General features: G+C 41.3%; 1 long non-coding RNA gene across 2 annotated transcripts; it reads left to right on the forward strand.

Moving 5' to 3' along the window:
- The first annotated feature begins 28 nt into the window (after nucleotides 1-28).
- On the forward strand, nucleotides 29-16,921 carry LOC130157530 (uncharacterized). Of its 2 annotated transcripts, none has more exons than XR_008824924.1 (2): nucleotides 29-6,399; nucleotides 12,314-16,921. It is a non-coding gene; the product is annotated as an uncharacterized LOC130157530 (long non-coding RNA). The 2 variants fall into 2 exon arrangements; XR_008824923.1 differs by having other exon boundaries at nucleotides 29-1,324.
- The last annotated feature ends 630 nt before the right edge of the window (nucleotides 16,922-17,551 follow it).

The following is a 17,551-nucleotide window of genomic DNA, read 5'->3' on the forward strand; positions in this document are numbered from 1 at the left end:
GGGGCGGGGCGGGGCGGGGCGGGGAAGGGAAAGGAAACAAGGAGGGGAAAGTGAAAGTGGCTGAAGAAAAATTAATAGCATGAGGAAGAAAAACCCAAAGCCACTTATCATAAAATAAAAAGGCATTTATATGAGTATCAAAGAAGCAAGAGGCAAGGAAAAAAAAAAAAAAGATGGTGAGAGCTGTTTTCCTGACAAATTGCCACATGTACCATGCAGCTGGCTATGACTGCTAGGCAGACACAGCACCAGAGCCCGGGACCCAACACAACTCTACCGCAATAGATGCAGGCAGGCCAGTCCCTACCAGGCAGGCTTCTCCACAGCCTGCAAACCCTTAGACGATGCAGGCTGATGTCCTGTGTACCACAGGCAATTACATCTCAAAATACTTCTTTATTTTAGCCCCAAATCTTGTGTTTGCTTCAGGTACCTAAAAGGATGTCTGGCCTTAAATGAAAGCCACCAAAAGAAGTCTGGATTTTGTTTGAATGGGTGGTCACCACCTTCTGGCATCTCAACAGAAGGCTGCTGCCCACGGGGTCTAATGGCTCAGGCCTGGCTTCCTGCCTTGGACTGCTCCTGGACCTGGCAGGGCTGTGGCCAGCATCTCCTGACATACCACAGCCTCTGAATGTCTCTGTGTTACAGAGCTTCTCCACAAGCAATAATGCTCACCCTACTATTGATCTGAGTTAGATAGGAATTTGTCTCCAAGATAGGGAAGGCTCCATATGTCATTACCATACTGCTCAAGTCATCCACCCACTTCGATCTGCAAGGCTGTTATCACACTGATTGCTCTATGTACACCTTCCAGGAGTGACTTTACAGTCATCTACTCACCCAGAGTCATAATTAGAATCAGGAATGTACTATTGCAAAAGAGATTTAATATTCATTTGAATCCTTAACATTAATTTGCTTCAGTTGTGTGCCAGCCCCCTTTCCATATTTGCTTTCAACGAATATTTTAACAAATTAATTTTCTGGCAGGAATCTTTGTGGAAATGGTAAGTTTCAAATCAGTACTGGGGAATGCTCTTGGGGAAGAAATTTAGTGTTCATAATTGTGTGTATTCTCAACAGAAACCCAATAGTAAGTGTTCTTCTTATTCAACCCCACATGCTAGGCTGCAGTTCAAGGGTCCTCCACTCAGTCCCTGTCTCTGCCAGGCTCCCTGTCTGATCCTGGGCAACTCGAGCAATCTCTCCCTGGGCCAGCACAGCTATGCACAAGAGGTCAGGGCCTGCAGCCCCCTGAAAGCCTAACCCTCTGATGGTGACTGTACAGAGATGCTTCCTGGAGTCAATAAGAACACGGGTATGGCGGCTGAGCACAGGGAAAGTCTACAAATATGTGCTTTTAATTGGGGCTGGCCAACTCAGGTTAGAAAAAACAGTGAGGGCTCTCAAATTGCTTTGGGTTTATCTGATTTAATCTGAATTATCTAGCTCAGGTTAGCAAATCTGAACTAAGAACATACTTGCAATTTTTTTGCTATGGAAATAGCCATCAACCCTAGTCTTTCCCACCACTGAGATCATAAAGGCTATAGGAAAGTCTTTACCTTTTCTTCCCATCCCTAATTACAGTACAATCTATTCCCTTTTTAGACCAGAATCAGCCTTTAAAGTCTACCCCTTCCCCTACAAAAGACCATAGAATATATTTGCGAAATTAAAAAAGTTATCTCAAGTCCCTATCTTACAGCTCCCTTTGCAAGGAAAGTGCTCAGCCACACCAATCGGTGATTTCATCAGTTCTTTCTGCAAATGCTGGGGTTTTTCTTCTGTATGAGAGAGGTTGAAGAATTAAGGAAATCATATTCCATTTGAACTTTCTGCTGCTGTGACTCTTTTCTCTTCTCTTTTACCTCTTTCCTCATTCAGCCTAGCAGCATACCCTTTCCTTTTTTTTCTACATTCACCTATTCCTTTTTCTACCTCCTTTTTAAGTCTGCGCTGTGGCCTTCTCACAGAAATGCAAGAAGAGATGGTAGCACTTTATCCAATTATTTCTTCACAGTGATACATCAGACCTCACTAGAAGCTGTGACTGGCTGCACTTGGGCTTTCCCTTCTCCCCTAGCAAGTCCCAGGATGGAATGTTTGTGCCATCACAACTTCTGCCTGTACATTGCCACTACTCCTCCACCTCCATGGCACCCAATTTTCTGTCCTCTGCCACTCCGGGCTCATCATTCTCTTTGGTTTTCCCACTTCAGTCAGATTCTTCCTCTCTCCTTCTTATTTCTCTTTCTTCACCCTTGGCTGCGAGCCAGATGTCTCAGGTCTGATGGGTGAGTGGGTGGGTGTGCAGAGAGAGAGAGAGAGAGAGAGAGAGAGAAGAAAAAGGAAAATATCCCAAGTCCAAAGGTCTGCATAGGATTAAGCCCCATTTGCCCCAGATGGTTTGAAGGCAAGAAAGAAAGAATTCAGACACAGCAAGGACTAGATAGACTTTCCAAGTAAGCAAGTAATGCCAGAAAATATATTGGACTAATTTCATTCACATGATACCAATGCAAATTGCTGGTGGCAGGGATCAAGGCTGGGATTTTCAAAAGGGCTAAAGCTCATGTTTTTAAAAGCTCTTTACTGACTTAGGAGTCAAAGTCCCATTTTCAAGAGGAAGTTAAGAGCAAAAAAACCCTTCTGAAGCCAGTCCTAATTCTACCAGTCAGACTGGCATTCCCAGATCCTGACTTTGCTGCCACCTCATTTTCATGGGGAAAGTCCCCAAGATCTCTCTCAGTGGGTAGGCACGGGCTGTCTTGGCAGCAGTGAGCAGCTCCGTGGTGCCCACCTCCCACCTAAACCCCAGGATGAATCAGAAATAGGGTGATCGCCCACTGGGTCTGGTTGGTACACAATGAATGCACATAAGCCTCATCATACCCCGTGCTTAGTGTTGCCACTGTCCCTCAAACACCATCATCACCTGAACTTGGAGCAATATTTAAATGTGGAGTCTCCCACTTTTAAGACACAGCATTGTTGCTGGCTGCAAGGCATACTGAAGGGTCTTGCCATACTCTTCCTGCTGAAGTTCCTTTGCTTTGTGTAAAGTACTGAAAGATTTACTGGGGCCAAGAGAAATCCACAATGATTCCATAGCCTAGAGATCAACCTTTCCCCAGAGGTGGGAAGCTGGTTTTCAAAACCCAACCCTGAGACTTGAAGAATATTTAGGGAGGGAAAAACATATCACCTCTCTTCTGGTTTTCTTGTGGTTTGTTTGTTTGGTCTTTATATGAGATAGCCTTAATTCTGAGGGGACTAATGGCAAGGTGAGGGAAGAGTCATATCCAGAGGTAGACACCTACTGTGTTATGGCAATGCAAGGCAGGATAGGAAAGTCCTGTCCTTCCCTCTCACCATGGATGTGTTGGTCTGGGCATGCCCAAGATAACTCAAGAACTCTGGAAGCTGTGTATACTGTTCTATAAGTGCCTACATCTCCCTCACCAAAATTCAGTGGCACTTGCTATCTCCCAAGTCATTTAGAGTACAAATTTCAGAGGTATCTTAGGGTCAGATGTTTACAGATATTTACACCTCCAAACTGCACTTACATAAAATATTCCTCAGTGAATTAGGAATGCAGTCTGCCATTTTTCAATTTAATTTTTGCCTCTGCATTCTAGAGATGCTGTTTGAAAATCCTAGTCTTGCAAATACAGTTAGCAATAAGCACCAAAAGACTGATTTTGAAACAGCTCCCCATCCACACTCGAGGACACATTCTCACATGCGCCCAGCTCCCTGGCTGACACATCAGTGAAATGCCCAGATTCTCAAATATGCCAAGCACACCCAACTATTCTTCATCACCCTGTATTCTTTTTGGGAAGGGCAGAATTCATCACTGCTTTTCTGAAGTGGGCTTGGTGTTGAGTTCTTTTGAAAACCAGGCCCTACTATTTACTACTTCTCTGAACAGCTCCAGTCTTTTAATATTTGCTGGCAGAAACAGTACCTTTGTCTCCAAGGTAGCTTCATCTCCCTTCCCAGATATTGTTTCTGACTTCAGTAGCAGTAAAGGTAGATCAACCAGTCATTTTGAAAATCCCACCCTCTATATTATGTCTCAGCAACTCAACACCAATTAGATTTTGGATCTTGAATCTTTTCAACAAACTGGCAGTTAATGATCTATAGGCAAAGACCGTTTGACAGGCATGGCTGAAATGTAAAGCCATATGTGAAAATCACCATCTTTTCACATACAACTTGTGAAGAGAAAGAGGAAAATATGAATCAAATTAGCTATCATTACAAATAGTGGTCTGGAAATGAAACACAGATGTTTTGATGGAGAATGGGTTTTTTCGTAACACAATTCTTCTGAAAAGCGCCCATTCTGTATGAAAAGGATCTTTTTTTTCCCCTGAAGAACTGATTGTTCAAAATATTAAAGTATTCCAACCATGCACAAAGACATCTCTGCATGCCTTTGCAATGTTCCATGGGAGCTGGATTTTGTTCTTTGGTGTTCATCTAAGCCAAACTCCTTAAATGAATTACATTTCAAATGTAATATATCTATCATCTTTAAGGGAGGAGACCGTAGATGATCAGTCCAAATAGAAGCCAGGTTTAAAGAAACTTAAAGAATGAAGTTTAAAGCCAGGTACTATGGCAGGTTTTCCAGACTGAAATATTCTGGTCTTTTACCTTACATTTTCTTGTTATTAATCTTTTTCTTCCCCCCTTCACTATAGTTACAATTCTTTTCCTTGCTCAGTGTTTATGCTATACATGAGTCACTAACAGTCATGTGATAAGCAGAAAAGTAATTTGAGAAAGGTCCACTAGAACATGTACATTTGGTCCACAGTACTTGGACCCATGTCCATCTCTGTGGCAGAATCCTCTTAGCCCTGCACGATTCAAATAAGAGCTAAGAGTAGGTGAAATTTCCAGCCCATATCCATATGCCCACAAATACAAATCTCCAGCCAGACAAGTGCGTTCCTCCTTCTCCTAAAAGGTCGAGGTTTTTCACTTCCATGCCTCGTTCCTCCCACACCTGCCGCCTTCACAAAGCCACAGCTACTATCCAAGAAGAATCATACTAAACTGAGATTTAGGACCAGTATGTTCTGCACCTACAACTACTAAAAAGTCTGCTAGCTTGTCTCTCATCTAAACCGGCAAGATGTGGTTTGTAAGGGATTTCCCTTATTAGGCTAACCAGTATCATTTGAAAAAGCAGATGAGCTTTCGGGACATCTCAAGGGCCTTTCTTTCAGATCTAAAACATAAGCAGCAGAATTCAAAACTAAAAACAAATTTTAAAAAAATTGCCTGGAGTTTAATTTAACATGTACCAGTGAGGCCATCTATTTAAGAAACAGCAACTGGTGCAGAGTGTATATAGAGTATATTAAGAGTGGCAAGGTGATAATTTTTGCAAGACTGAGGAGAAGAAATCATTTATAGCCAGTGGAATATGAAGGTGCTGTAGGTGGGGTAGGAATTTCAAGTGTACCTTTGACATTGAACATTAACAGATGTTAGTCCCCAGGCATGAAAATGGAAAATATGTTTTTTTCAGTACAAAACCACTTTGATGCTTGAGCTGGGAGAGCTCCACAAGATAAATTATAGGACTGGACCAGTAAATTTGCATGTCTCATTTTTGGGGGACACACAGAAGGACTCTGAACTCCAGGTGCCAGCAAATTTGATAGCGAAGCACAGGCTTGTCCAGATTCCCTAGCTGACCTGTGGGAGAAGATGCCTGCTCTCCTCTGACATGCCATGTGGCTACATGAAAAAATCCTTGTGGTTCCTGATCCCTCCAAATAAGGAACACTATCTTTACAGCCACTCCAAACAGAGAACGAGAACAGTGCATAATGTGGCATGACTCCTTCCTAAGATTTTCTAAATCAAGTAAAACGGAAAAGCGGTCAAGTCCAGAATAGAGCTAGGCTTAATAAGTTTCAATAAGAAACAAAGAAAGCACTGTTTTGCACTGTATTGTTCAGGCTTGCCTTTAGGCACATGTAGAAAAATGTTTACTAAATAACCCAAATACTTAGCAGTGAGATGCATTTTATTTCACACTGAATTTTCTGCAAGTGTACACATGCCAAAAAGGAAGCAAAAGGTCATCAAATTATTCTGGGTACCAAGCTGTCAGTGCTGTTCTGCAGATGCAAACCCCTCCATTGCACCACGAATGAGCCATGTAAAAACACAAACCAAACAGATGCTTTTCCCCAAAACAAAACCAGAAACCAAAAAAGTGTACCATCCTGCATTACAAACAGGAACGGCATGGAGAGGATTCATGCCTTCAACCATGTGTTGTAAGACACATAATGGGATTGCCTCTTTAATACGTGACTAGGACCCATGATCTGAGATCAAACTTCAGTCTGCCAGGTGAGTAAAGACATTTGAAAAGTACCTGACCAGAAGAACCAGATGAAGAATAACTCCCTCTGCCCTGAATTGATTTTTTTTATATTCTTCAAGCAACATGCTTCAGCACACTCAATCCTTAAGCCAGTCCCAAGCCCAACTAAATAAGATGCAAATGCCCTCCCGTCTCCTCCTCAGTCTTTGCCAAATCAATTGTAGTGTTTATAGCTGATTTAACTGAGTTTTCTTTAAAAAAAAAAAAAAAAGATTACATAAAACAATACATTAAAACTGACTCATTACTGCGAAAGATTTTCATTTCAAGTAAGCGTCTCATTCTTTCGGAAAAACACCTCTCAAAAAAATGTCTGATCTGCTTTGCATAGGACACTACATCTTGCCAATCAGACAGAAATACCTGCATCTCTAAGTCACTTCAGAAAATAGAAGTAAGGTGGTTTTTTAAACATTGTTCTTGCATATCAGATCCCCCACCATAATGACATGGTTGGAGTCTGAAACTAATGCCAGGCAGACCTCAGGCAGGGCTGAAAACCTCTGTAAGGTACAACATGTACCTGCCAACTGCACTATTTCCAACCAAAGTCTATGGCCATTTTAAGTTATCTACTGCTTTAGTCATGAGTTACCTTCACTTTCCCATTTTTCTACCAGCCACAGCTAAATCTCAAAGACTTTATTATAAAAAGGTATTACTTACAGCATACTCAATCTTAAACCATACATTGCTGAGCAACTTGCTACTATTTTAGGTAGAACGATCAAACACACTAATTCCTAAGATAAACACAACCATGCTGAAGCGACATATTTCAAAATCTTCTGTTGTTTGGAATAATCACCTTCTGAGAAGAAAGCAGTGATCCAAATCCCTGCTAGTAATAAGCAGGAATGCTGCCTGAGTATTATCAGTGATCCTGCAGTTACCATCCTGAGATGTCTATAATTAACTACTGCCAAAAACAACACCACTTACCCATCCACAGAATATTCCCAACAACTGCAAGTTTGTTCCTGACTTCAATATCCCTTTCGGTCTGAAAAGAAATTACCACACTGATTTATTCAAAAGATGTGCTTCCTGTGGGTAATCAAAGTCTTTATAAGCATCTGCAGTTTCAACTGCTTAATTTCTACTGCTGTTAGCGCTGGAGAACACACATGTGCATAAAGGAGCCAGCTGGATTCTTCTGGTTGTTTGTGCATCCTCATCAAAAATCATTCCCATCAGTTACAGCTAAACTGATCTATACTGTGGTAGGCCCTAGGGGTACCAGGCAAGACCAGAGCACTGCACAAGCATGCAGCAAAAGACAGTCCCTGCCCTGAAGAGCTTACAGTCTACATGCACAAGGAATGGCAGATGCAGCAAGACACAGTGACTCATGAAACTCTGGCAGTAGCAAGCTGAGAATGAAGATTTTCTCGTGAGGGAGTTTTGTAAGCTTCATCAGCTTCAGATAGCCTCTTCCCCAGGATATGTGGGTGGCAGGTTGAAAGCCACTGTTCTAGATCCTAGGAGTTCTCCTTTTGTGGAAATCATTGCAAACCGTGATGACACTTGACGAGTATCGCAGGAGAAAAACCAAAGTAAGATTAGCCACTACTGGCAGAGCAAGGACATCCAGATGACGAGCAGCTCCTGTGGGACTCCCCTTTCTAGTTGGGACTAGGCAACATGATGTTTCAGCCCTTTAGAAGATGCAAAGCAGAAGGACTGCTTTTGCATAGGTGATTTGTAAAGCCAGGACACTATTGCACAATAAAGCTGCCCTCGTTCACGTGGGCTAGATTCAAAGAAAAATGTCAGTGAGAACCACTCTATTTCTTTAGTGGATTTGAATCAGAAGGACAATTTTGAAAGATAATTTACTTTTCTCCAGTCACAAGACTATACAATGTCTTTTAATGCCACTTCCCTTAATTCTTCTTTAAAGGGTGCTCTGAGTTAACAGGAGCTGCGCACTCAGCTGCCTTTCCGTACATGAAACTTGCTCTAAATCAAACGGGAAGACATTTGCATGGGAGCTCCTGGGAGGCAGTATTTGCCATTCTCATTTTCTGTCTCTTGACATGGAAAAAAAAAAAAAAGGATTTATCTGCATAACTAAAGAAAACAGCATTTTGCATATGTTTCTACAAAACAATTCAAATACTGAGGAAAAGGGAGGTGTTTTTTAACTGTGTAGAGGCAGAACTAATGTCCTTTGGATACAATGGCATCTGAGGGACACTGTCACTCCTCAGTGTTTAATAGGGGACTCTGGTAGCTGCTCATGGCTTTTAATGCTCAGGACTGCAATAAACGACATCATCTGCCTGCCAATCTTGAACAGTAAAAATTCCAGCATTTTTCGTTTAAGTATCTATGGAAGGTTTTTCCCACCTATTGACTTACTGAAATGAGACGGACTTATTACTCAAACATGAGAGAACTTTTCATTTCCAGGAACACATACTTAAACTTCTGATGAAGATGGGAGCTTAGGGCATATCATCACTACCTCTGGCGAGCAGGACCTGAGTTAGTTAAGCCTAGATGTGAGCAACCACCCTACAAAGCAAGTGTATCCTAATGATCCTACATCCCCCAACGGCTGCTGAGCCTTCAGGGAGTGCATCCCATGGCTCTCTATGGCACTGCACAGCTCTCACCCAAGGAGTCACAGGGGGATTGGTCTCTCCATTTAGATTCCGGTTGTGAGCTGTAAAAAGGCACTGAAGTACAAGCTGGCCTGGAATAATTTACCTTCCACCCTAAGTGTGACTACTCTAGTCATGTGAAACCAAAGCCCATATTCTAACTCTTGCTCTCAGGAAGGTCTGTCCCAGCTGACAGAAGTGCTAATCTCACTGCAGGGTTTTGCATGGGACAGAGAGAAGATGAAGTACAACAAACTATTAAAAACCCAACCTGACTGTGCAGTGAAGGCACACGCTGTAGATCAAAGGTGCCATGATAAAAGAGTTTGAACATTTCAGAGCTTGCAAAGTGACACTCGATTTTGTTAGAAAGTTAAATCTGACAAAAGCTTATCAGCTTTCCAACAGCAACATCACTGAGAACACAGCTGCAAATGGATGTCCTACAAGCAAACAATCAACTATGGATCTCCACAAAAAGGAAACTCCAACGAGCTTCTCAGATCTCTCTTCAACTTCTAATCAACTATAAAGAACAACAAAATTACAGAAGCAGGAAACCATGCTTCCTACTCTTTCATGAAAAACCTTTGAAACTCCTCCACTAAAGTGAAGATTTAAATAGTCTCCTAGTTATAAAATAATCTCTGCTTGTTTTCATCAGCCTGCCAGTTTCAGCCTCTTGGAAAACTCTTCCTTCACCTCAAGCAAATACATACCCACTTACAGTTACCAAGATTCATTAGCTAGTTACCCAGATTCATTAGCTTTTGTTTGCTACGGAAAGCCCTTCTAGCGCTGCCCAGATGGGTACAAAAGGAAGGGCACTGCAGGAGACCCAAGTCAATGAGTGAAACAGAACTTAGGAGATGCAAATATGGGTTTTAATTCTGTCTCAGGGTACCTGTGTAATCCTGAGATCAGTCATGGAGAACCTGGCTCTGCCTTAGTGCTCCAGCTAGAAAATGGAGTGGTAATTCTCTGCCTCAGGGGAATCCTATGATGAAGACATGAAGAAAATCCTGAAAACATGAAGGCTCAGCTATTGTGAGGCTGCAGCACTCATAAATATTTAAAGAGAATGAAATCAGGAGGGAGGAAAAGGCAGGGGGCTTTAATCCACTTCAAATTTACTTTTTTCACTGAGTACAAGTATGGAATTGGTAAAACCAAGTAATCTGATCTTACTGCAATGATGCCACAACAGGCAATGCAAATCATAACATAAAGGCAGTTGAGTGTAGAAATGTGTTTCTTTTTGGCACTGTCGGTTCTGTTGGTTGTCACACACCCCCAGGAGTTGAATGAGTCAAGACACAATAAAAAAATCCCATCAACACAACAACACTCAGTTTCCCTGCTACTTTCATGAACTCTTCAACTAAGCCCCAGGTTTTCTAACTCTTCAAGGTATGGACATAACATGTTTGCAGATGCTTCCTCTTTGCTCACACTGGAGTTGGAACTTGACACTTGGTGGCATAAGTAATAGGAGGCCAGAAATATCTGAAATGAAGCTTGATACTCACATGTATCAGTACTGACTACATGACACACCCTGTCCTGTAATGGACCCTGAAAAGGGTCACACCTTCCCTTTCTAGCATTGAAATTAGCCGCAAAGCCTGCCTCTAACATGATCCAGATGTTTTTGGGAAGGCAACTGCAGGTGTGGACAGTTTCTCAACTTATGTCACATCCTCAAGTGATGTGAACTAGTGTTGAACTTCCAGGAGGTTACAGCTCAGGAGCTAACCATGCAGGAGGAGGTGGGAGCACCAATTGTCACAGGCAGTTCAAGCCAAGGCTGGTATTGATCTTACTGACCAGACATCATGCCCAGCTGCCTTGTGGCAGCAGATTTCTCTTTGGTGATGGCAACCAGATGAGGGATAATAAATCTGCAACTACCTCTCACTCAAGAGTGAACTGGAAGGACAGTGGCACTTACGGACATGTACCCAAGAGATCTAAGACTGTTGTTTTTCCACTGACGACCTCAGAGATTACACAGTACCTTGTCAAAGAGCAAGACTAATTTTTCCTCTTGCAAAGAAAGAAAAAAACCACATATAAGAACACACAGGTAACAGTGAAGATTTGCATGCAGTGTGGCCAAGAAATCAAGTGACCAGTGAAAAAGACAACAGAAGGAAAGACTCTTACTTACTCACTGGGACTAAGAATCTTAGTGCCTTGGAAGATGGCAGAGTTTGATAATTTGACACACAAGACTTCCAATGGTTAAATCGAGGTCTAGTAGCGATGCTACACATGTTTTTAAGGACACTAAAGCATTGCACAACTTAAGGAGCCATCTTCTGATGACTCCAGCTTCTGCATTTACCTAGACTGACTGGTTCTTCCAAGTAAAATCTCTTTAGGAGAGCTCAGACAACTCTAACGAGCAAACTCATTAACCTGTTGCACAGCCATGTAAAGTGCCTGGCTGCACACAACAAACACAGCCTTTGTGGCAGTTCAATATGGCAAGATCTGGGCCACTTCAGTGGCAGGCACTCAATGTCAAACACTCACATAGGTTTGCTTAGTAGTTATTAAGTACACTTAAATAAGTTATTAAGTTGTTTTGCAGAAAGTGCAAAATGAACAAACATAACGGATATTTTTGGGAGAGATGTGCCATGACTACTTTCTCACCCCATGCCATATGTGCAGAGCTGTACTTTTTGGCAGTACAACACCCAGCATTTCAAGCTCATAGAATCGCAATGTTTATTGTCTGCCAGATGGACTGTGAAATGTATAGTGTTCATAATGGGATTATGCAAGTTGTCTATTGTTTGAAAAATAATCTGAGCATTATCCTCTGTACTCTTTCAATGGATTTCCCTTTTATACAAATTAGGAAGTAAATTTTTTTTGTTGTAAATACTTGTAGATATCTGCTTTCATCTTTACAAATGACATCTTATTTAGGCACATACTTCAACAGTATTAAGGGAAAACAAGATTTTTTTGCATGAATGAAAGCCCAAAGAACACATTATTTTATGGAACTATACATATTGACTCTGATCACGAACCTGTATTTCTCAGTGTCCCAGAAATAATGACCAACATATGACAATGCAGTTGCTATAGGTTACAGCTCTTAATCTCAGTGGAAGAAACAACTACCTTTCTGGAAAACACCTAACTTTGGGTATATGCTTGCAGTTCCTGAAGCCAATAGAATTGTGCTTAAATGATTATCTGAACTGCAAATTGTGCATCTCGCCTAATCTTCACATTCTGATTTTTTTTATAGTTACTGACACTCCCAAGGATTTGATGGGCTTTAGATACAGACATCTTCCAAATGAGGTGAATCCTCATTGCTTGATGGTCAACGCTGTATCAGATTCTGTCAGTCATTAAGAAACTCTGACTGCACAAATAAAACTACATAACTTAAAAAGCAAGACTCAGCATGACTACTGCTCTTCCTCAAGTTATATCCACTGATGTCACCCATCTATCAAAGGTCTGCCCATTTCACACTCACCCTTCTCGCTGAATCTTGACAGGAGGAGCCTTTGAAAACCACTCACAATACATTCAGCAGTGAACATGGACCACAAACTGGGATATGTCTCCAGTGCCATGAGTGACAAGCAGACCAGATCTATATCTTAACACCACGCTCCCAGATTTCTTGTGGGGTCAAATGTTTTTTGTGATTAAGCTCTGGGGCTGGTTTTAACTTCAGAAATGTAGTGTTGTTCGGGAATGAGTGCTTTGGAGGACTTCCAAAGCTCACCAAAGAAAAGATTAAAAGTCCTATTGATTGCCATTGGGCAAGATCAAGTCATCAGGAACCATTTCTCTTCTTACACTGCCACTGCTGCAGAAATTATCCAATGTTTTCCTACAGGTTCCCAGATTCAGGCTCTGTCCTCTGCAAGACACCGCTGGGAACACCTGTAACATCCCCTTTCAGTAGGAAAAGGCCCTCAAGCTCTGACCTTCAAGGCATGCCAGAAGTCAAGGGTACTGTTGGCAACTTTCACCTGTACAGTCTGCTATACTACTTTTTTATTATCTATAGCTTGAGTTAAGCTTATTAACACTAATGCAGCATCAACCTGAAATTCAAAGGGTTGGAATGTCAGTTCCACAATATAACTAAAGTGACACCCCTAAATAAGCATGAATGAGCTCTGAAATGGTACCAAAGAGACATTTTTACCACTAACACGGAATCAAACGTGAATTATAAACTCTTCCCTTTCCCCACACCCTGCCATGAAGAATCACAACTCAGATTCACCCACAGATGGCAGTACTTCAGTGGCAAACAGTTATGCAATAACCACGCTGGGATCCTGCAGAGCAAAATTGGTTGCAAAAGAATATATGCACATATACTGGTGTTAATATGGTTCCTTAATCAAAATGGCTGTGAAATGAGTGAAAAAAAAGGGAGTGAGTTTCTCTGGATTAAAGATATTGCAAAGGAGAACAAGAATGAATAGTGGCCTGTAGCCACTTCTACCAAGGTAAAATGTGGAATATTACCCGATTTAAAATCACGAAATTGAAGAGAATTAGCTGACAGTCATTTTTCAGTTCCTCTCCAACTAAGAAAATGAAAGGATTTGATAAGCTATGGAAACTCACTTACAAAAAACACAGCATTAATTCTTGTGATAAGCAAGCAGTTCTTTTTCTTGAAAGAGTTCATTGTTCATAAGTAATTTAAGGACAAATTCCAATTCAGGAAAATACATTTCATATCAAAATTCAATACAACATCCAAGAGTGAGAGGAAATTCAGGGCAGCAGGATTATGATTTTATTTTAGGTCCAATTCTTGAGGTCTGTTTTTAATGTTGATTCATAAAAATGTCGTTTTGGTCAAATACTTTTGAAGCCGTGATTTGCTAGTGGCTTGGCTCTTTAGGGGAGGGGGAGAACTTGGAAACATTGTTGGCTTGGCCAGAAGGTATGAACTTATTCTTGCATTTGACCTCCTCTGTACAGCACAGACTCAAATATTGATGCATCATAAGTTCCCTGAAAACACACTTGAGTAAGGCTCTGCTGTGTTAGATGTTGCATAGCAGTGCCAAGTACATTGTGTTGGCAATAACCTGAACAACTCCATCTTTTTTCCTTTCCCATGTTCCCCAAAGAGTCCTCAGGTCTTTTTAAGATGATGCTTTTGTGTCTTTTTATTTCATTCTGAGTGAGCTTTAGAAAGTCTTGTGTTTTCCAGGTTTCCTCTACAATCATTTAAAACTGGAAAGTTAAATTCTCCTGTAACTCCTGGAGTTCATGAGTTAAGAAAGACCACGACAACTTGTAAAACATGAAATAAGAAACGTATGGTAGATGCATCCCTGTTCTATTCTATCGTAATCTGCACACTAAAGAATTGCTTGGGTCCTGGTCAGTTGGAGGCGGCCAACTGAGGGAACCTGCAACACAGCACTTCCAGGAGAATAAAGCTCACCGTGCTCAGGCCAGTGCAGAAAGCACCTCCCTTGTACAGCACGTCAACACCCTAAGAAATGACTGCCACCAGCTCAGGTTCTTCCCATTGCACTGCAATTTGGCAGGGCCCTCTTGGAGCTATATAATCAAGCCCTTATTTTCCTGCTAGCTTCATGATGACTATGTTTCTCCCAGACCACTCCTTCACTTTCTCATTTTGCCTCTCCATTTTCTACCATTCCCTTAGTAAAGGTTAAGCCAATTTGGAGCTTTCAATAGGCAGCATTCAGTCATCCAGGAGCCTGATCGTGTCTGCTTGTCCTCAGAATGGGCACAGAAAAGGTAACAGCAATGGAAGCTTTTCCATGTGCTGTCCCACCCAGGATGCCAAGCACCTTGACCTGCAGGTCTTCTCCCATAAGGACATGAGGATACTTCATTATCTTGTAGCATCATTAGGTTGCTCGGTGAGAGCTACAGTGTCAAACAAGGGTGGGTCTGTCAAATGTTGCCAGTTGGTATGAGATCATCTGGCCAATGAGACAGCCCAAGGATCATTTGCTTTTACCTAGACTTCAAAGGCCACATTGCTTCCAGCCAATAACCAAAGTCTCCTTGATTCACGCAAATGACCCACAGATGAGGTACTTCACATTTCATTATTGAACCTCTGACCCACCCATTGTCCAGTCCCTGTTTTTCCCCTCAACTGTCCAACTGGATACCCCAAATAAGTTAAAGCACAGTGCCCGAGAGTCATACAGTGCTGACTTTCCACTGCTCTAAAGGCAAATCCTGCACTCGTATAAACGTTTCTAACTCCAACTCAATAAACAGGCCCTTCATGAGAGTATAAAAATAACTGAGCCATGCTCCAAGACCTTTTACATTGCTAGAGAGGTGCAAAGGGTGTGTAGTGTAAATAAGAATCAGGTTCACAATTTCTATGCCTGCTCTTGTTTTCAATTACACCTAGATTTGTTTCAGCTTTGAAATGAAGCTTGAACTGATGCCAGATAGTTTTTTTCTTAAATCCCAACACATTCCAGATTAGCTGTGAACAACAGTTACTCTTTTCCATTCTTAGCCTACCACTTCTAAAAGGATTCAGAAGAGGAGCTGGTCTGGTGGAGAGGACATGATCTCTTTCAATGAGCACAGGTGCTTCTGTGTTGAAGTATTAATCAACCAAAGTCCCATATGACCATTTAATTATGTTAGTATGGCAAGCAGTCAGCTGTGGGGTTTCTTCAGAAGCTCATGAGGTCACTCCATCTCTTTAAAGCAAAAATAATGACTCTCCAGCAAATAGTAAGAGTTGGCAGCTGTGATGTTGAGATGATGTAATTGTACACAGTGGTGATGTGAGATTTTTCTTGGTTCCTAGAAGCCAATACTGAAGAGGTAATCATAACAACAACAGTATTTGCTTAAAATTTTTGGACAAGAAAGGAGACCAAGTTTCTTGCAAAATGAACAGTGATCATAGAGAGTGAAAGGTCAGAAATTGGCTGTCAGAATTGGAAGCGGTTAGGGCCAGGCTCTGGCGCTGAAAATGCAAGGTAGCAAGCAGTGCAAAGAGCTGACTGTTTGCCCTGCACTAACACACATATCTTTATATTCTGAGCACCCTGAGCTACCTCCCTCTCCACCCCTCCTCTGTTAATAGCTGATTATCTTCTTAGTTTTGCCATGGGAAAAATGATGGTATGGAATTATTTACTATTAGTAGGCTCCCCCAGAGCAAATATATGGCACTGTATACCTTGGCAAAAGGGGGTGGACACAACACTGAATCAGTGACTCAAAGAACCAGCTTTCTTGGTTTTATTGGTGTTGGTGAATTTACTGAAAAATAACTACTAAAAGAAAGAGCCATGTTTCTTTTTCTACAGCTTAAGAGAATGGACTGGAAGGACTAAGCAGGTTGAACAACTGGATAATGAAAATATCTGGTCACCTTAGCTCTGGGAGGCTTCAAGTGTTTTGCATCTTGTAGTATCCGCATCCTCCTTTACTTCTTAGGTTTGTAACATAAGAAGAATGCCACTTAACTGAAACAGGTAATGCCTGTAAGAAAATGCAGGGCCACACTAGTCTGGCTAAACTACTTTTGCAATGTGGCTCATTCCATTACAGCTCCTAATTACTGCTGCACAGATGCTCTTATTTATAAGTGGGGGTAGCAGGCATACTGCAGCTCTGCTGTAAGTTTCCTAGTCTGCTCTGCTGGTGGAGTTTGATTTTGGAATAGTTAGAGATGGACTCAGTAACCTGGCAAACTGAAAAAAAAAAAACCCCAAAAAACCAAAACCCACAACACACCAACAAAAAAACCCCAGAGGTTACTTTACTAATCCTTAATAAAGTAATGAGGAAATGAGTGGATTATTTGCAATGATGGCTACTTTAAGTGGTAAATAAAACTTCTTACACTGTGTCACTGTCTCTCACTGGGTTTTGTGCTTTAACGGTTTGTGAGGGCAAAACATCATGCAGGTGTATGTAATTTTAGTCACTCTAAATTCCCCCTAGGTTCACAGGGACTGAAAGTTGTGCCTTATGTCATCCAAAGTGGTAAAACCCCTCAATGTGAAACAATGGGGTGTGACCTTCCAGTATGATTTAACATCACAGGGAACAAATAAATGCCGCAGAAGTGGGCGAAAAAAAGCTGGCACATTAGGAAGAACTGGATTCATTAGGAAGCATTGATTTTATTTAAAATCTGAGAGATTATTTGCAAACGATGGTAAGAATGCTCTTACTTGTTTCAAATTTACTTTGAGTTGTTTTTAGATCATTGGGTCTTTTTTGCCAATATTGAAGTCAGCTTAATGAGTGCTAAAGTTATCTCTAATTACTGTATAAGTATTGAAATGTAGATAATGTAACTACTAAGAGGAAAAGGAAACTTAAAAATATTTTGGGTTTGGTTTACTTTTATTGATATGGATGGCTAACATTTCTCATAAAGGAGGTCTGTTAAAGATTCAGGTTTTTTTCCTTTCAGTTACCTTATCAAGAGCTCTTGACATCCATGTGTAAATATATATTTATAAATACATAT

Source organism: Falco biarmicus, chromosome 12 (assembly GCF_023638135.1).
Source record: "Falco biarmicus isolate bFalBia1 chromosome 12, bFalBia1.pri, whole genome shotgun sequence".
Taxonomy (NCBI): domain Eukaryota; kingdom Metazoa; phylum Chordata; class Aves; order Falconiformes; family Falconidae; genus Falco; species Falco biarmicus.